A 21,123-nucleotide genomic window follows, 5' to 3' on the forward strand; every position below is an offset into this window, starting at 1 on the left:
GTGAGTTTTATTTATTTCCTTCTCTGAGACTGTTCTGCTCTGCGCTAAATCTATCGCCTGACCACCTGGAGCGTTTGAGAGTCTTGGCTGTGATGCTTGTCTGTTTAGATAGACTGTGAGTAGAGCTGGTCAAAAAATTTTGACAGAACAGTTTTTCTCAGGAAAATGCAGTTCTGCAATCAAAACGTTGCATGGGAACATGTCAATCTCAACAAACTTTTTTGCGTTAAAGTGTCAAAACAAATTCTGATTTTTTTTCCCCCCCCTCTCTCTTCATTTCGGTTTAACCAAACTGCTTCATTTCGAGCAGACAAACAGGCTCGTTTTATGTTGTTTCCATTAGTTTGTTTTGACATTTGTGCATCTTCTGCATTGTTTTGATAGGGGTTTGGATGTCTGTTTTAAAATATATCGCATGCCGCATAAAATTGTTGATGTTGGTTTGGTTGTCGTATGTGGTAGTGTTATGCAATGCTAAATAATTCCCATAGCATAGAAGCATGGACTCATAGAATCATAGAATCAACAAGGTTGGAAAAGACCTCAGAGATCATCCAGTCCAACCTATTACCCAATACCTAACACCTCATGACAATAAAACCATGGCTTCAAGTGCCACATCAAATCCTTTCTTGAACACTTCCAGGGATGGTGATTCCACCACCTCCCTGGGCAGCACATTCCAATGGCCAATTACTCTTTCTGGGAAGAACTTTCTCTTCACCTGCAGCCTAAACCTCCCCTGGTGCAGCTTGAGATTGTGTCCTCTTGTTCTGGTGCTGGTTGCCTGGGAGAAGAGACCAACCCCCACCTGGCTACAACCTCCCTTCAGGTCTTTGTAGACAGCAAGAAGGTCTCCCCTGAGCCTCCTCTTCTCCAGGCTAAACAATCCCAGCTCCCTCAGCCTCTCCTCATAGGGCTTGTGCTCAAGATCTCTCCCCAGCCTCATTGCCCTTCTCTGGACACGTTCAAGTGTCTCAATGTCCTTAAATTGAATGGCCCAGAACTGGACACAGGACTCAAGGTGTGGCCTAACCCATGATGAGTACAGGGGCACAATGACTTCCTTGCTCCTGCTGGTCACAGTATTCCTGATCTAGGCCAGTATGCCATTGGCCTTTTTGGCCACCTGGGCACACTGCTGGCTCATGTTCAGCTGCTGTCAATCAGTACCCCTGGGCCCTTTCTGCCTGGCTGCTCTCCAGCCACTCCGACCCCAGCCTGTAGCACTGCATGGAGTTGTTTTGGCCAAAGTGCAGAACCCAGCACTTGGATGTGTTAAATACCATCCTGTTGGACTCTGCCCATCTGTCCAGCCTGTCAAGGTCTCTGCAGAACCCTCCTTCCCTCTAACAGATCAACACCCCAATTTGCTGTCATCTGCAAACTTACTAATGGTGGACTCAACCCCCTCGTCCAGATCATCAATAAAGATATTGAATAGGATTGGGCGCAGCACTGATCCCTGGGGGACACCACTAGTGACTGGCTGCCAGCTGGAAATGGCACCATTCACCACCACTGTGAATAGCAACAGATTGATGGTCTCAAATTATTGGTTTTTTATGATTATTTTTTGGCCATAAGAGCTTTGTGAGTCATGGTTCTCATTCAAAATGGATCTTTAATAAAACCAACCATGAATCAAAGGTGACTCAATGACCTTTGAGGTCTTTCCCAACCAAAACAGTCCTATGATTCTATGAATTCCCCAAGAAAACAGCATATCCATTGTCCAAGACGATATGTCATCCCAGTGACTACACAGCATGGCTCCATCCCCTTCTACATGTCAGGAAACCAATTTCTCTGCTTGTTAAAAAAAGGGGGGGCAGGAAAGGACATGCAGGTTTTCCCGGGGTGGACTTTGTGCATAACATTTTCATGAGCATCAGAGATTTAAAAGTCCAAACACTATTGACCTCCTGAGGCCTTTGGCTTCCAAACCACTTATGTACTTTTAAAAGATATATTCCACCTCCTTCTTAGAAGTCTACCTGATTTACTTTTTTTTCCTCTTCTTTTGAACCACATTTTTGTTCCTCTGTGCATAGCAGAGGGGAATTGGTAGCCATGAATTTGTGCCATCAAGTCTGTGTGGGTAGTGGTAAAAGTGGGTTGAAAAAAAGGACAAGTACCAAAAGGGAAGGAGAGGATGACAGCATGAAGCAGAGCCTGTAATGAGGCAACTCTATTGATTCTCCATTGCATGGATGAAAATGCCCCAAGGGCTCCTGTGCACTCTGTGCAGTTTGATAAGAGATGGAGGGTAGCAGGTCTTGATATCCAGCTCTGCACCCCGTGGAGCTGCCAGCGCCAGTATGCAGAGCTGAAGGGACAGAGGACAGAGGGTGCATTTAGAATGGATGCACAGACAGCTATATCTACAGAGGCAGAGCCTTAGTTGGAGGCTGTGTGTGATGGTGGAAGGAGCAAAAGGCAGAGCATGGCTATGAATGGCCACCTTTGTTTCCCTTCTCCTCCCTTTCATCAGGACTAGGACAGTTACTGACACCCTGAACTTGGCACTGATGAAGCTGCAACTTGAATACTGGGACACTGAGGTGCTAAAGCATGCCAGAGAAAGGCAACAAAGCTAGTGAAGGTTCTAGAGCACAAATCTTGTGAGGAACGGCTGAGGAAACTGGGGTGGTTTATCCTGGAGAAGAGGGGAGACCTCATTGCTCTCTACAAGTCTGTGAAAGGAGGCTGCAGTGAGGTGGGTGTTGGCCTTTTCTCCCAGGGAGCAAGTGACAGGACAAGGGGAAGCAGCTTCAGGTTGTGCCAGGGGAGGTTTAGGTCAGATATTAGGAAAAATAATAGGTTGGATATTAGGAAAAAAACAAATGTTCCTGAAAAGGGTTGTCAAGCCCTGGAACAGGCTGTCCAGGGCAGTGGTAGAGTCCTCATCCCTGGAGAGATTTAAAAGCCATGGGGATGTGATGCCGAGGGACACAGTCTAATGTTGGCCTTGCCATGCTGACTTAACAGTTGGACTTGATGATCTTAGAAGTCTCTTATCACCTACCCAATTCTGTGATTCTACCAGGCTAAAAGAATGTTTCAATAGGCAGCAAGGGCAGCTCCTTCCCATTGCAGCAGCCCTCGGAGAGAAGGATCAGTCCTGACTACCTCTGACTAGAGGCTTGCAGGATTGAACATGGTATTTTCTGCACTACAGCAGCATCCCCAAACTTTGGAGATTTCAAGAAGCAAAGGGCTTTTGTGTCTGCTTTTCCTGTTAAAGGGACATGCCTCTACTGCCAGGCACTGCAATTGGAAATCTGAACTTCCCCCCCCCCCATCCCGCAGCTGCTGGAAGCGCACCTCTGCATGCAGATCTGTCTGCTTATCTACTGTTGCTCCAGCTGGCCTGTCACTGCAGATTACAGCTTTTTGCTAATGGTGAGTACTGCTGTAGTCTGAGACTTCCATTAAGAGACGATGTTTCCACCTCCCCGCCTCACAAATGGCTCCATCCCAGCCAACGTTTCTGTACGCCTCATCTCTGGGGTGGGAAAGGAGCAAAGAGCCTCAATTTGTTTCTGCTTTAGGCAACAATGGAACAAGCTGAGGGCAGGGGGGGAAACAAGGATGTTTGAGGGGGATGAAAAGTGGGGATTATTTACTTGAAAGTTGATCTTATCCCTTGTCACCAGCACATCCGTAACACTGGACCCCATCCTTCTGACAGGAGCTGTACAACTGAGCACTAGAAAAGACCTGGAGAGCAATTTTTCATTACTGCAAGGCACACTGTGGAATCTCTTTGGAAAGCAGGAATGCTCCTGCAGGGAGAGATTGCCAGTCCAAGCCAGACACTGCAAATCATTAGCCCTTTATTGCCAGAGGATCTAAAGGCTGCTGACAGATCAAAAAGAATTGGCATGGACACTTGACCTTTCTCCACTGCCAGGGGGAAATCACTGACCAGGAAGAATAGCACATGCTCTACCAGGCTTATGCAAAGGGAGGGAAGAGGGCCTGGAAGAATTCAGAGCTATTTGTAAAACAAACACTGCTGCTTCAGCACAGCCTGTGCAGTTGGCCAGCGTTGCCATCACTCATGGGCATGCTGAAGGGGTAACTTCCAGTTTGGCATGTACCAGGTGCCATCACAACTCCTGCTCCCAAGGTGACATTCAGAATGAGTGCCCTGAAGGCTTTCTTGTAGGTGCTGAAAGACTCACACCTTTGTGGGCTGGGAACAGGACAGGACATGCTAAACTGTAGTATACAGTTTCATTGGCATGGTGTCCTGCCAGAGGGACAAGCAGTCCCCTCCACTAGCATGCACACTGCTGACTTCTGCCAGAATTCCCCCACCGCTTGATAGATGCCTCTGCAGCCTCCCAAAGTGAATCTGTCTGAAAACAATTCAGAGCAAGCGTCACATTTGTTTCTCCACCAGCCTGACTCCCAGAAAGATCCTGTGCACTCAGCTGGCCAAATCCAAATCTGAAAAACACCTCCATCACTGGTCATGATTAATTAATTCTGCTTCGACATTCCCCAGGGCACCTAGCAGCTAGTCAGAGCTGCTGGAGAAAGAGACACTGCTGTGGGAAAGGGATAAACAGGATTCCCTTGACTGCAGCCATGGAATTAAATAATAAATAGCTAGCTAGCTAAATCATTTTCTATGAGTGGCAAATCAAAACCAGAACAGGAATATAGCTACCTGGCCCATACCTGGGAAATCAAAGGTGTTCGAAAGGAGTTTTCAGAGAAGGAAGGGTACTTAGAGTTTACTCTGCCCACGAAGACATAGCCTGAAGTTATCTATCATGTCTAACATGACTATTTGCAACGACAGACAAACTATTCTTGGACATTTTATTCTCAGTATAATATTCTTGGACCTAAGCAGCTCAAGGAAATGTCCTTCTAGTTACATCTCTGTTTTCTCTCTCCTCCTGCCTGGATCGCAGACTAGACAACAGCTTTGTTCTCATGTCTTCTACACCGTTTCCTCCCACCAGCTGTTGTGTGCTTGGCCTGTGTTCCTCAGGGAGCTGTAGGTATCAGCTCAAGCTAGGAATGCTTCAGCCTCTTCTCTTATTTGCTCCTTAAATTACCTCTTCTTCCTAAATCCTCAGGCTCTCTCCAGCTTTGTCCATTCACCGTGCAACAGAGGTTCCAATGACAAAAATGTTATTCTGCAGGACTTGAGGAAGTCAGCAGGAGATCCAGCAACATCCCAGACTCCAGTACCAACCCTGTGATGTGCACTGTACCGAGCAGATGGCTGTCTAATCCCTGCCAGCAGGCAATGCCCAGCACACAGAGAGCACCCCAAACCCCGTCTGGTTGAATATGCATATTCCCTTCTGATTGTACTCCAGCACTACAAGTCCCTCTGCACAAATTCATCCCAACAAACAAAGTGTGAGACATCCACATTTGAGGTCCTGTCACAGCAAAGAGGAGGAATCTGCTGGCTCTCCTTTTTTCACACAACTCCCCAATCCTTGAAGTCTCTGCTGTTCTTTTGGCCCCTGCCTCACTGAGGATACAAGTCCCACCTTTCAGATAGGTTCATGCTCTCCTCCTTAGACACTGGGTTTGGACTCTGTGCTCCCATTGCAGTGAGGGTGTCCACTTGTGCAGCTGGTTCCTCTGCCTTCCTTCACAACTCATACCTTACAAGGAACAGCTGAGGGAACTGGGGTTGCTTAGCCTGGAGAAGAGCAGGCTGAAGGGAGACCTCACTGTTCTCTACAACTACCTTAAAAGAGGTTATACGGATGTGGGGGTTGGTCTCTTCTCCCAGGTAAGTAGCAAAAATCTAGGAGGAAGTGGCCTCAGGTTGCAGTGGGGAGGCTTAGATTGGATAGTAGGGAAAACTTCTTTACTCAAAGAATGATCAGACATTGGAACAGGCTGCCCGGGGAGATGGTGGAGTCACCATCCCTGGAGGTGCTCAAACAACGTGTAGACATGGCACATTGGGACAAGGTTTTGTGGGCATGTTGGTGCTGGGTTGATGGTTGCACTTCATGATCTTAGAGGTCTTTTCCAACCCTTCATGATTCTGGGATTCTCCTGATATCTGAAATCAGTTCAGATCACTCCCTGCCCTCCTTCTTTGTTACTCTTCTCCTTCACCCACCTTATTCCTTCTTCATCCATCACAGAAGGCCCAGCCAAAACACACAACTAACACTTGCCACTTCATTAGTGCCCTTCTACAAGAGCAGCAGAGGAGAACAGAGGGAAGCATGCAAAAATTGAGAGTAAGGCAAGTCAAAAGGAAAGAGTAAGAAAGAGTTGAAGGTGTGAATGAGAAAGTGCAGGACTAGAAGAAGTATGAGAAAAATCTAATGGGTGAGAGAGAGATTTACAATTAATCTGCAGCCTAGTGAGGGAGCAGGGGAACGGGAGACAAGATCGTAGCCTCCCCAAAATGCTTCTGCTTCAGCTTCTGCTTTGCTCTGTGACTTCAGGTGAATCTTTTTATTTTCTCCTTTTATCTCTCACTGCTGTGCACCCTGTGAGTATATATTTGAGGTATGAATTGTCTTTAACTGCGTGTAGCATAGAGCAAGCTGCAATCATAGGCACTAAAGACGCGAGACATTGTTTTTTAACACGTACTAAAATTAGGCACAAAAAGTGCTTGGGGATTGACTGGCACTGTTTATTAATTCAGGCTGAATCCATTAGATAGTTACTGTCAAAAAAAAAGAAAACTAAAAATGGGATGGGAAATTTTTTACAAGAATCAAAGTACATGACTGCATTATTCCTGAACTTAAATGCTTCATATTGAAGTGTTTACAAAGTGGATGGAGAAGGAAATGAAAGAAAAAACCCAAACAGCTTTGAAAGTGATACAGCTGTGAAACACAGCTCTGCATTTCTGCCAGATGCAAAGTTTTGAAGTGATTTTCTATTCTACTTTCCTTCTAGTCCCACATACCAAAATAATCTTTTCATTTTCCCCCCTCCATCTCAATTATGTTTGAATTGCTGGGTATTTTTTTTCCTCCACTATTTTTTCTTTGTTTCAGAAGCAAACTGACAGGAAAATGGGGGGGAGAGAAATCATTATTCACATATCCCTACTATCAATTACAATAACTGTCTGTCAGATTCCAGAGAAGGGACCTGGGGAAAGGTCTGGAGCACAAGCCCTAAGAGGAGAGGCTGAGGGAGCTGGGGTTGCTTAGCCTGGAGAAGAGGAGGCTCAGGGGAGACCTTCTTGCTCCCTACAACTACCTGAAGGGAGGTTGTAGCCAGGAGGGGGTTGGTCTCTTCTCCCAGGCAAGCAGCACCAGAACAAGAGGACACAGTCTCAAGCTGCGCCAGGGGAAGTTTAGGCTGGAGGTAAGGAGAAAGTTCTTCCCAGAAAGAGTTGTTAGCCATTGGAACGTGCTGCCCAGGGAGGTGGTGGAGTCACCATCCCTGGAGGTGTTTAAGAGGGGATTGGATGTGGCACCTGGTTCCATGGTTTAATAGCCATGAGGTGTTGGGCGACAGGTTGGACTTGATGATCTTTGAGGTCTTTTCCAACCTTATTGATTCTGTGATTCTATGATCTTCATAACGTGAGGTATCTCAACAAGGCCGGCTTTCTGCGAGTTTCTCAAGCTGATGACTCTCGCAGTCCTTTTCTCTTTTAGTCTAAACCTGCATTCAACAGAAAACTTGAAGTGAAATAATTAGATTTATGGCAAAATTAATAAGAAACTCCGTGCATAAAAAATGAGAGAATAGGATAGGATAGGATAGGATAGGATAGGATAGGATAGGATAGGATAGGATAGGATAGAATAGAATAGAATAGAATAGAATAGAATAGAATAGACCAGGTTGGAAGAGATCTTCAAGATCATCATGTCCAACATATCATGCAACACCACCTAATCAACTAAACCATGCAATCAAGCACCCTATCAAGCCTCCTCTGAAACACCTTCAATGATGGTGACTCCACCACCTCCCTGGGCAGAACATTCCAATGGCCAATCTCTCTTTCTATGAAGAACTTCTTCCTAACATCCAGCCTAAACTTCCAATTGCCAATGGGCAATCACTCTATCTGAGAGTGGATTTACTTTTTACATTAGAAATTGCCATATGCTGCTGGTTTATTTTATGGCAGTCACACCATCCCTTTCTTCCCCTCTATTTCTTTGAATTCTTTTTGTTTTCACTTCTCTTGGCTCGCTCTCCCTTTTCTTTTTAAGTGCCACTGTCTCCAACATATAGCCAGATAGGCACAAAAATCTCTGCAGAGAATTGGGATGTGTGATGTCCAAGTGCATCTGACATTAAGCAAAGAAAAAAATGCATTAAAAAATTATCCTACCACACACACACACCTGGTTCAAATCACCCAACTACACTGAGTGAAACACAGACATGCAGGGATGGGAACAGCATGTGCCAGGGATCCTGCTCCTCAGGCATCGTCTGGCTTCACTCCTATGTCTGATCTCCCAAGCATGGGACCTTGCTCACAGCCACCCAGTGTCACTCCAGAGGTATTTAGGGAAGCATCGCTTGCATCCAGTGGCTTTAAAGAAAATTAGATGTGTATACAGGAGTTAGGCATCTAAATGCCTCTACATAACGAAAGAACTTGGCTCCTGCACTCCTTACCCACAGACACTGCATTTGATTGGCTTGTTTTTAACATTCCCACAGGAGAAAACAAGCTTCCACTGAAAGAAACCTGGGTATGTTTTGTTTTATTCGCACCAGTTTGGGGCAATATGAGCAAGCATAAACTCTCCAACGGCTTATTGTCATCTTCCACGGTGCTTTGGCGCTGTCCCAGAAGACACTGCATACTCAAACACTCTGCTAGTACACACAAGGCATGGAAAATGCATCCTGAGCATCTTGCTACAAAAATATTGCATTACTGAGTGGGAAATCAGCCTCCATATCCTTTCATGAGCCTGGACTTTAAAAATTGCACATAAAAATAAAATCCAGAGTGTCTGTCAGCTCTCCTGTTGCTTTCCTTTTCCCTAGCTCCAAATTTTATTTCAGGAGCTCTGCAGACAAGCAGTAACATTGTGCAAGGGCAGCAGAGCATGAATTTGTGCCCAGCCCTTCTGTCCACCTCTATTATGGCACCCAAGGGAGGGTCATGCTCCCAGCATTAAGGAAGAGTCCTGATATCTGTGACACGAAGGATTTAGGGACTGTTCTTCACTGCTCTCAAGGCTTTGTGGAAGAGCTTCCTTGGAGGAGCAGCAGTGAGAGAAAAACAATGCCAGAGACACAATTTCTCTCTTCAAACTTGAAAACAAACAAAGTAATGAGAAGCCCTGCAGGAGAATCCACCAGGAGGAAGGTCTTAGCAGCCCATTTTTGCTCTTCTTTTTTAATGTAAGCAACTTTATCATTAATTGCTATTTGCTGCAAATGCAGAAGGTGGTAAAAAGACTAATATGCTGTGCTGCCAGAGCAGTGTGGAGTCAGGCTCTTTAAAGTGAAATGCACATAGTGTGTGTGTGCTTGTGTGAACATGCATGCTTTTGCACACTTCCTTAAGTGTGTTGTGTAAGGGAAAGCCCCACATCTGTGTGCAAGGAAGGAAAAGAGGTAGAATTAGCATATTCTTGCTTTGTACATCCCAGTAAAAGGCCAGCTTCATTAGTGGTCTTAGGCAATGAGAGGAGAAATTAACTCAGGGCAGCTTTCTAAACATCAAGCCATTTTGCTGGGGTGGAGAGACATGCAATCCCTGCAATCCAGAAATATCAAGACTCAGCACTGCTAAATACCAGTCTGTGTGGGGGCTATATTTCCCAGGCTGCTGAACTCTCCAAAACATCCAGATTATTCCTCTTGCCAGACTCGAAGCCGAGCTCCCTGTGTGGTTCGTACCCAGTGTGTGAGCTGGAGGGCTCAGCACCGCAGCACTGACTGTAAGAAATTCAGCTTCTATACATGGAAACACATGCATTTAAAAAGCTCTTCTGAAAGATATCAGCTTAAGTGACCTACCCAAGGTCATTTATAACACATTGTTGACAGCATCAGGATTGAACTATCTTGCTACAGTGCTGCTTTATTCACACGGTGCTGCTGCATCCCAAAACAGCAGCTGCACCTGATCTGATGCTACCTTCCACTCCTTATCACAGCCTCCTTAGAGACACATCTGTCCTGTGCTCCATAAACCATAATATACCTATAGTCTTTTATTCACTGTCCATCACCATGCAGTTTTATTACAGATCCCTGAATTATTCAGCCTAGTCTACAATCTACTTATTTCTGCCAGCCATTCTCCCTTTCAACCCACACCTCACCTCTCAGCCTTGTCAGTGTTTTAAGTCTTTCAGGTACTTGAAATGCAGGGACAATTCCCTTTCCTCAAGGGAAATCCAGCAGAATTTCACTGCTGGTCTCTCCCTCTCATTTTTAAATGCAGATGGTTAGAAATGAGAAACTAGCTCTGGTCTCTGCAGTCACATTTGAACCAATCCTTCAAGAATACTAACCCACAACTATGATTTTAAAGCTCTGATCCCCATTCTTGACATCCATAAAATTTTATTTTGCTCCCTTCTCTGCTCCTTCCATCAGAAACCAGTCTTCTAATAGTGCAGGTAAACTGCAATCCCACCTCATAGCTTTTCTTTTCTTTGTTTTTTTGCAAGCACCCTTCTCATGCATTTTGCAGAATGAAAGCTCCCTTGTCCATCCTTCCCCTTTCCAGCCAAGACCATAAGGAGAGCAATCATCACACCTACAAAGCACCTCCTCACCAAATTAACACCTGCCAGTCCCATCTCTCTCTTGTTTGCAATCCAGGAAGCAAAGGAATTATTTGTCCCCATGTGGCAATTTGTCCCAGCATTTGCTCTTGCCTTGCCAGTGAACCTTGTGTTCCTACCTGCCAGACCTCCCCTCCCTCCCAGCCCCAGTCAGATTTCTTTCAGAGCTTTACTCCATCTAGTCTATGTGCTTTCCTCACAGCCATCAGGTATTTGTCCTTCCCACCTTTCAGAAGGGAACCCAGTTTCATTACCTGTCTAAGCTCCAGTGCAGATGACTGTGGAAGAATAGTGTCTTTCCTGCCCTCAGCAAGTGTTACCTGCCAAAGCTGAACCCTGCTGTTACTATATGACATCCTGTCCTCTCTTCATCAACATGGCTGATATGAGAGGGAGTGTGGACAAATGCAAGTCGGTCCTTCCTCCCACCAACATGCCCTGAGCAACAGTTGAAGGCCATGGGCAGGATGCAGGACTGTGTCCAGCACATGGCAGACATAGTGGACCGCTGCCTGAAGAAGACACATTGGGACTCTCTGGTGCAGGGGCTGTGGCATGGAAGAGAAACGTGGGGAGAGAAGGCAGAACACTAATGAGCTCTGTAACTGATATCTCTCCACTCTGACCATCCTAGTGGGCTAGTTTGGTTACCTCTGTAGACCTAATGCCCCCATCTGCAGCCTTCCTGCACAAGCTTGGGCAAATTCTTTTTACCCACCCCTTGGAGGCCAATTTTCCAAGCATTCAGCATTTTCCACTGTGGTATTTAAGATCTTGTTTTATAAAATCTTCCCTTACCTTGCCACAGACTACTTTCAGAACCTGTCAAGGCCAAGCCCCAGCTCCTGTTCCTGCAAACTGAAATGCTTCCACCCACTCTAATGGGATTTGAATTGATCCCTGAGCCTTGTGCTGCACTTCCTCTGAGTCTGAGCAGAGGTGATGACATTCCCTGTTTCCTTTCCTCCTCCTCTGTCTGGACTGCAGACCTTTGAGGGCAGAGAGTACAGTACAGTACCTGGGAGAGTCTGTCCAATACCTGGGAGAGTCCAGCCTCACCTCAGCTCTGCAACATCCTGCAGGTGAGGGTGGTGATAGAGGAAACAGAAATGTGCAGCTCAGGGTCATTGCCAGTGCTTATAACCACCCATTTTCTGTCCTACTTCAATATCTACTGTAATCAGTGAAATTACTTTTGTGGGAGTTGACACAGAGGAAGAGATTGTTGGATTGATATTCTGTCTGGCATTGATGAAAACCTTTTTATAATACCTTAATCCAGCACCCACAGAAGCAATTTGCTAATCTCTTGCTGACTTAGCTTCTAGCGGGATCGACCATCCCCAGTCATATTACCTGGCCAACCATATTATGTTCTTCCTATGCAGAGAGAAAATGTCCTTCCTGACCCCAGAGGATGGTCAGCTTTTGCTTTGAAGCATAAGATCTGATTACCATTGTCCTAAATTGCAGAGCTGCAAATGCTGTTAATTGCTGCAAAGTTATATAGCCCTTTTACACCTCAGATCCATCCGGACTTTCATCTCAGTGACATCCTGCAGCAGGGAATTGTGTAGCTTCTCTATACACTGAAGAAAGGACTATTTCCTTTTAATTTGCTTTAAAAGTGGTGCCCTTTAATTCTGATGTGTCCCCTTGTTCTTGTATCATCAAAGTGCTGAAATGTTTCTGATCACTTTTCGTTCCAACCTTCATATACTTTTGTGCTGGAACCTGACTGTTCCCCTCCTTTACTCCCAGCTTTCCCAGGCTAAACAAACTCTTATTTCCAGGCTTCCCTTATTTAACTTGTTAATATTTGTAAAGCAATTTAAAATGTATTAATACAGTTCAATTATAATACCTCTTCTATTTTCCATCCTTCCTCTTAATGGCTCAAGTATCCATCTAATTTGCCATCAATCTTCATTGATTCTCCCTCTGATGATATGTTAGTCTTTATAATATCCCAGGGAATATTTCTTCTGCCTTCCTGACCAGCATTTTGGAACAAAGCAGATGAACTTCGGCAGATCATAAACATGATTCACTCTGTACTCAGCACATGGATGGATTTGCTGCTGCTGCTGCTGCTGTTGCTGCTTGGACTTGAATCCTGGAAGCAGGATTCCTTATATGTGAGGGATTGTAATTACAAATGTGTCTGTGTGGTTCAGATGGCAGGATCAGGCCCTTTGCAGTCACAGCAACACTGGGCCAATGACACTTGAGCACACATTTGAAATGAGGCTCAATTTGATATTCTTTGAGCAATATCTAAGCACTCCAAGACATATCCCACAGAAGTAGGGCATGAATGCCATTTAGATAAGGGGGGTGGGGGGTGGGAGGGCAGGGAGTGGTGGTGATTTGATGCCTATCCAGTTACAAATATGGGAGAGATGGATAATGAGCATTAGAGAATAGAACACTAGAGATACCCAAGGAAATTAGGTGGCACCAGGTTGAAAGAAAATCTCAGACAAAATACTTTGGCACACAACTCATCACTGATTGCATTATTGCAGAAATATTGAAAATCAGAAGCATAAAATGACTCAACAGAGAAACAGTCACTCCCACAAGATGTAGGCTTCTTGATGACACTGCACATGACAGTCCTGAGACAGCTACTGCCTTTTCATGTCCCCAAATAGCTGAAAGGTTATCCCAGGAGTGGCAGCACTCATCCACGCCTTGCTGATCCCTTCAGTATCCTGCTGGTTTTGGTTAGACCACTTCTCAGCTTTTTCCAATCTTAACAAATCCCTGCCCAGCTCCATCACCAAAACAGATCATTCCTTTCTCCTTGTTGCCGGCAAATACCCTGAGCAATACATTTGGTTCGGGATGCCTTTTAATGTTAACTCCTCTCCCCAGGAAGCAAATAAGAGGATTGATACACATGTATCTCACAAAAAAAAAAAGTGCATAGAAAAGGATTTTATCAAAATACTTATGAGAATTCAAATTACAACTGTTAGGTTACTTTAAGCCAGCATTGTACAAATATTGTGGGAGAATCCTAACTGGTGGCTTTTCCCTGCCTGATTAGATTTATCTGTTCACTGGCCTAATATATGGTACAGCAAGCCACCATCGTTTTCACATACTGTATAGTTCTCTTTTAGGAGAGTGGGAATGGCAGATAAACACATTATCAGCATTCTCAGGCATAAAACAGCGAAGCCTGGAGTTGTTTTGCAGAAGTAACTCTGAATTTGGACAACATGACATAAGCAATTCTAGAAATAGCTGCTGGTCTTAAGGCTATGTTAGACATATCCTTGCTGCTGCTTCCTTATCTCTGGTCACTATTTTAGCACAAATACTGTGCTGTCTTTCTTAAGTCTTTCTTTCCACTTTCTCAGCATTCCTCAAGCATTCTGCAGGCTCAACTTGTGCCTCCTAAGCTCTCCCTGCTCCCTTAAAACACGCCTTTGATTTTGACTGCACATCTCCCTCAGCACAGAGCAATGTGAGAAATGTCTGGAATAGATCTTGCATCCTCATGTTCTAGGCAAGGAGGTGGTCTGAGATAAGAGGGACCCAGAGCCACATATGTACCTCAGCATATGTCTGAGGGCTTCAGTTACCCGCTCACCATCTGCACCTGCTTGAGGAGCAGCTACACGCCGAAAGCAGACAGGCTGCTCCGGCACTCGTAGCCTGCTTCATTGCTGTCTAATTCCACTGATCCCAGAAGTCCAGATAAAGATTCACACCTGCTCATCCTGCTTCTCCTGCCTGCCCTGAATCACCAGCTCCCTCCCTAGGATCACAATCCATTTCCATTCTTCCTTGCTTATTTTTAGTTTCTTTGTAATTTTCTATGACTCTGAACTGTTAAATAAACTTCTTTTATTTATTCTTGTGCTCCTGCAGCCTACCTGGAATGTACTGCCCTGAAGAGGCAATCCTTTAAAGCTTGCCTTCACAGTCCTCCAACCTGCTTAGCGAGTCAGCATCCACAACTGCAAGGATAAATTACCACAGAGGTCTCCAGTGTTAGCAACGTATCTGACAACCTCAGACACAGCTCTGGCAGGGTAAAGAGATGGCTAAATGGGATCAGTTGTGCCGACTCAGGACTTCTGGCCAAAACTGCATCCAAAATCATGATGGACACAGCAGAATCTAGAGCACAGGCCAGGTTCTAAATCACACTCTAAATCAAACCCTAAGAAAGAGATCCTCACTCACCATGAAGCCAGTTAACTTCCTTGGTTTTGACAGGCTGTGATGATTTACAGCAGGCAGTTCCAAGCTTTGCTCAGGTACTCACTGTGCAACATATTTCAGCTGCAATATGCATAGGTATATAAGTCCAAGCTATAAGAAGACATGGCAGAAGGGTCTAGGCTTTAGCTTCTATAAACACAGGGAGAAAGAGCAGACTTTCTATCAGGATATCCATGAGAGAGGTCCCAAACATGAGGAGACCACAAGAACCAGAGCTACTGTGCTGGAATTTGGGCAGTGTGGCAGAATGGATGGGATTGTGTGAGCTCCCTCTGCTCCTGTGTTCTGTTTTGATTTCCACAAAAAGCCCTGGAGCAAAATGTTGTGTTTTTTTTCTGGAGCTTCTCTTTTGGATGAGAACCTCTCATAGCTTGGTTTGAAAGCTTTTGTGGCATTGCTTGGTATGCGTCAGCCCAGAGCTGGCTTTGCTGTCATTTGTGAACCTCTGGGAGGAACAATGCCACTGTGATGGCAATAGTCCATTGAACAGTGCCCACTGCTAGCACACAGAGAGAATCTGTTCTAGGGATTGAAAGCCCTACTGGAGCTGCTGGCACCTCAGTTTCTACTTCTGCCCAGCATTTCTATCACCAACATAAACAACGAAAACCAACAATGTGTGTCTGGCAAAGGCAGTTCCCTCTGTCCACCTCTGGAAGCCACCATTTGAAGCTGCTTTAGATTATTTGCTTTGATCAGTTGCTGCTACTCTGACTTACTGTTATTTCTATTGCCAGTGTAAGAGGTGTTCCATCAGCTGTGCAACTAGTTGTTTTTTTCCTTAAATAAGAGCAAAGAATGTTGTGTAGGAGAGTTCAAGCACCAAGGAAAGCTGTGTCAGTACCTAGGGACATGCCATAACCGGAGCCTCAGGGGCACTGGTGCCACTGTGCCACTCTCATCCAGCGCTGGGCTCAGAGCAGGGCTGTCAGCAGACACAGCAGCAGCCTTGTGCAGAGCTAAGCTCTGTCAGCTGCGCCTTGTAGGCAACAATAAAATGGATGTAGAGCACATGACTTCAGAAGAACAAATAGCAAAAATAAATAAGCATCTTTCTCTCTCTCCTGTGATGCTGCTTGCAGGTCCTGCCTCAAGGCTGCAAGAAAACAGCTCACTGAGAAGGGGATGCAGTGGTTTAGTCGTGTTGTATTAAACTCCCCAACCCAGCCATGGAAGGAATCCTGGGCCTGACTCTTTATGCCACCTTCACTTGGGATCTGATTCAGCATCCCAGAATAGATTTGAGTTTTTCAGTTCTCTTGAGCTCAGGCTAAATCAGCAGCTCCTCTGATTTCTGCTCTTTCTCCTGTTCCTCCCTCCCACTAGTCCTTACACTTTTTCTTCCCTGGAACAGTCCAGCTCAGTCCCTGAAGCCAGCAATAGCTATTTTGTGCCTAATCCTGAACATTAGTAAATGTTTGACTCTCTACAGCCAGAAGAATCCAGTAGATATATTCAGTTCACTTCCCCAGACCTCTCTGCTTAATAATCTTTCCCATTTCTGTACCAACTACAAACCTCAAGCCTGCTGCAGCCCTGTCCAGCTGAGCTCCAGCCCCAGCAGATTGGCTGGATATGGCAGTCAGAGGCACAGCAACAGAGAAAAGCCTCTCCTGGCATCCCCAAACCAGCTGGGGTATCACACAGAGCTGGGAGGAGATGCTTTGCCCTGACTCAACGCAGGCCCGTTCGGTACCTCAGCATCCTGTTCCAGCAGCCATCTTCCATGCAGGAGGAAGAACCGCCAGGATCAGACCACGGTCCTGCTTAGAGGCCAGATATCCCTGCACAGAGACCTTCTCCCCTTCTGGGAAGCTTCTCTGCTTGGCCTGGAAGGAAAAATGGGCCAAGGTCCTTACAGTTGTTAAAAATCTGGTGCTAGTTTTGCAAGAGAGATGGTGTAAATCAAACCCCAGGGCACAAGCCTCCTAACTCTGGGTAATTTATATTCTGCCTCACTAAGTTCATCTCTGCACTTTCAATGCATGAAGTGATTTTTCACTTCCCCTGTAGTATTTGCTGGCACAGAAAAGCTGCTGGGCTCTGTCCCAGAAGTAGCTGCATTTTATCACCAGGCTAAAAGATTCCTGCATGGATCGGGCCAGATCCTCAGCACAAGCTCCCACACTCATCCAAACGGGTGTGCAGCCGGGAAGGATCCGGCCCTAACCCATTCAGCTGCACCTGGGCTCCTTGGAGAAGAGAGAGAGAGCCCTGTTGTGTTCGATCGCCCGGCCCCCAGGTTATTATTAGCGCTTGGCTCCAGCTCCGGGAGGCCCGGGGTGGGGGAGAAATGCTGGGGCAGGTGTTGGGGGATGGCTGGAGGCGGGCGATCCCCGCCGCTCCGCTCCGCGCCTCTCCGCGCCGGTCCGCGCCCCCCACCCTCTCGCCGCGCCCGGCCGCTGCGTGGAGCCACAGCGCCCCCTCCTGGGCCACGGCGGCGCCGCCCGCTCAGCAGCCGCGTAGAGGATCCTCTCTGGCGCAACGGGGTCCAGAACTACGCGGCTGCGGAGAGGTGGACAGGGGTTGGGAGTGAAATTCCACCAGCTGTGGGGTGCGGAGCTACACGGCTTCGAAGAGGTGTGTGTGTGGGAGTCCTTCCCGTGGAAAGAGCTCTGGAGCAGCGAGATGCGGAGCTACGCGGCTGCAGGGAGGTGGATCCTTCCCGAGAAGGACTCCGCACTGGCGCAGCAGGGTGCAGAGCTGCGCGGTGGTGGACCTGGGGGGGTTGGGGGAGGTGTCTCCCCACTCGCCGCGGCAGGGGTTCCTCCCTGATTTTCCATGGACAAATGTCGTGCCTCGGAGTGCTCTTGGGGCTTCTCACCCTCATTTCTGAGAGATTTATTTAAAACCATATATTACGTTTTCCTGCCTTCTTAACATCAGCTGTCAATGCCGTGGCAGCAGTCTGCCCTGCATAAACTCTAGAAATCCACATCTGTTTCTGGAGATGGGGTGGGAGATGAGTATGGATGCGCCTGCTCTGAATTGAAGTCAGTTTCTGCAGTGCTTTCCAGCTCAAGGCTTTCAGAGCAGGCAGTGGGACTGGTGCCTGAACAACAATGTGAGGATTCAGCTTTGAACTATTTCTGTTACGCAGACAACAATGATTATTGTCTGCTGGCAGACCCATTCCCACACAGTGTTGAGCACCAGCCTTACACCTACTTCCAACGTAGTAAACAGTGGAGGTGAGGAGAGAACACAGACACGCTCTGTCATCTCTTTTGGGACATCTTTCACCTATAAGAAGCCCATCTGCCATACATTCCTCCTCTCCAAAGTTCTAACACAGACTTCAGTTGGCCTCATTATATTCCTGCTCTTGGAAGGTTGCACAGTCTCCTCGCTAGGCCCTATGGAATAAGGGTAAGGGGAGGAAGGTCAGAGAGGGATGTTAATTAAATACACCTAGCACCAGTGACATCACCTCCCCTGTGAGTACTACCCCTGTTTGGATAGAAGGGGCTCGCAAAGGCCAGGGAGGGTTTGTGCTGTGGGCACAGAAGGGCTTTGCTCTGAAGCAGGGTAAGAGTGCAGCAGAGCCGTGCACCGTGTGTGATGTAGCTGTAGGTGTGTGTGCGGTTTTGCTCACATAGGCACTCACACATGGAAAAAAACAACGTAACTCTAGCAGAGCACTTCCCATACACACAGACTCCAGCTCCTGCTTAGAGAGAGCATGATGGGTATGGGAATGCCACTGCTGCCCCCAGCCATTCCCCTGCTCCCATCTGCTGCTCGTTTGCCTGTCCAGGAGTGAGATCATTAGCGAGCCCTGGGAACATGCAAAGAGCAGTAAAACAAACACAGACACACCAAACGTAGTGAGCCTTTTCTGCTGAGTCGCAGAGGGCTTGGGAGTCAGACAAACCCCAGAAAACGCTTGGAACTAACTACAAGGGAGAAGACTACGATGGAGGAGCAAACCACCTACTGAGACCTGCAAGGAAGACACCATGTGTATGCTCATGAGAAGGGGAGAGTGATTCTCATGGTGAGGATACGGGCGCAGTTATCCTGCACGTTATGGTGTGTGCCGGTGTAGATTAAGTCTGTGTGTTGGGGAGGTGGGGGCTGCATAGCTTAAAGAGGTGCTGGTATCCATGTGAGAGTGAGAACCAAGATGCTGCATGGGGTGGACTGTACGAGTTGGCAGCATGTGTTCTGTGTGCTTAGCCTGTACATGCGTGCCAGGGAGACCACGACTGCTTGTCGATGTGGTGTGTGGGAGGCAGAGTCCGGGTTTGTCTGTCTGTCACTCACAAGCAGGTCTGATCAATCCTTTTCCTTCATGAGGAATTAAAAAATAGAAATAATTCCCTATTTCTTACATCAAAGCCTTCTCTCTTCTTTATGTACCACCTCTTTCTCTCACCATTCCCCAAATACTTCTCCACAACTCTTGGGAAAGCAGCCTTATCGCCATTAGCAAATGATTATTATGCACCCAGATGAGCAACCAGAGCAAAGCATGAAGGACCCTCCTGTCCTACCTAGCACAGATGTCAATCATGAGGCTAAATTCATACATTAATTCTGCCAGCATTTCATCTTGCTGCTTGTTTCTCCCCAGGAAGAGGAGACTACATCTAAGAAGTGACACCCTCTTCCCTTCCCCAGTTCCAAATAAAGCACTGAGGGACTCTCCAAAGCCAAAACACACACTCACACCTACAGCCCTCCTTTCCTCAGATCATCACTAGGTCTTAGACTCAGGCTGTGCTGAACCTGGGGGATGATGTAATGGTGTGGAGATGCCCCCAGTCCCCCACTCCCCAGGGACTGGAAAAGGCAAAGTTATGCTCCACAACAGTCTCACAAACAGCGCTGAGAGCTGAGCCAGAGAAAACCAATCTCCTGCACTGTGGGATGCAGCCCCCCACCATCAGTGCCCTCCCCTGGCTTCACCGCTGTCTCCCAGTCCCCACTAGAAGTAAAGGCAATCAGCCCAGTATGGGATTCGAGGCGACAGACTTCCTTTTTCCTCCGTGATTTGCTTGTCACTTGTGAAAACGGAGCAGTGGATTAAGTGGAGATGACACCATCTCCTTGGGGACAGTGTCCCCCACCCTGGGATGTATCGATATTTCGAATACAGAAGGACCCTGCCTACCTCTCACCCCACAACGCTCAGTTGGTGGCTAAACCTCTATTGCCAGGCATCCTCCAGGGACCAGGTCTTTTCCCAGTAGAAACCAATGCTCCCAGTCTTCCCAGTACCAGCGAACTCGGCCTCACACTCAGCACACATGTACACACAATTACTAATCGGGGACTCCAGTCCCCCCCACAACCTCTGCTACCACCAACTCCGTACTGCCCAGGGCGGGGGTGCAAGGCAGAGCAAACGTGTGCGGGGCTAGGGGCGGTTACACAACGCGGCCGAAGCAGGACGGGGGAGCGCGGCTGGTGCCCGCAGCCGGGGCAGAGCCGCAGCCGCAGCGCAGCGCTCGCCTTACCTGATGCTAATGTCCCTCTCTGGCGGAGATCTGCTCGCCCGCGGCTTTTATTCGGCTCGGTAGGAACTTGTGGGAGAGCTTCTGCGTCCAGCTTGCATACTGGGTGCTGGGCTGATAATGCAGGCGTGAAAATCCTGGGGCTCTAGCAGTCCTTTTCATGCTCAGACGGAAAATCCCCTTCCTTGATACAGATCGCAGGCATTAAGGGCAGAGGCAAAAAAAAAATAAAATAGAAATCCTTTTTCCCCCTTTTTCCTTTCTCTTGTTTTTCTTTTTTCCCCCCCTCCTTGCTTTATTCCTGTGCCCCCCCTCCCCCCGCTTCTGCTGCTCAGTTCGTAGCCATCGGGGGAAGGAGCAGAGGCAGCAGGGAGAATGGAGAGGGGGTTAGAAATAAAAATGAAAAGGGCTCCAGGAGGGAAGCGAGAGGCTGGGCTTGCCACTGGAGGAGGGACTTGGAGCGATCTGGAGAGGATGAATGGGGAAGAGGGAAACAGGGAGGAGCCCCAGCCTGGCCATTTTATTCTAAGAAGTGTTTTGTATATAATTAGGGAAGGGGAGGGGCGGGGAGGGTGGGGGGAGCGAAAAGGAGGGACTTAAGCTCCGGCCAGACGGAGCCTGGGCCGTGGGAAGGGAGGATGAGCCCAGGAAGGGCCTCTGGAAGGGGCTATGGGTGATCT

General features: G+C 47.3%; 1 protein-coding gene across 2 annotated transcripts in view; it reads right to left on the minus strand.

Moving 5' to 3' along the window:
• BRINP1 (BMP/retinoic acid inducible neural specific 1) overlaps positions 1 to 20,733 on the minus strand; it is a 110,113-nt gene extending 89,380 nt beyond the window's left edge. Inside the window, exons 1-2 of one of the 2 annotated variants that reach the window (XM_068155640.1) lie at positions 20,447 to 20,733; positions 16,681 to 16,813 (exon numbers count right to left, since the gene is read on the minus strand). The gene's annotated coding sequence lies outside the window, so the exon portion shown is untranslated. The remainder of the gene's footprint in view (positions 1 to 16,680; positions 16,814 to 20,446) is intronic. The other variant, XM_068155639.1, reaches the window with a different exon arrangement.
• Between the last annotated feature and the right edge of the window lie 390 nt (positions 20,734 to 21,123).

This window comes from Melanerpes formicivorus, unplaced genomic scaffold, assembly GCF_026170545.1.
Source record: "Melanerpes formicivorus ecotype bairdi unplaced genomic scaffold, bMelFor1.0.p_v2 SCAF_33, whole genome shotgun sequence".
NCBI lineage: Eukaryota > Metazoa > Chordata > Aves > Piciformes > Picidae > Melanerpes > Melanerpes formicivorus.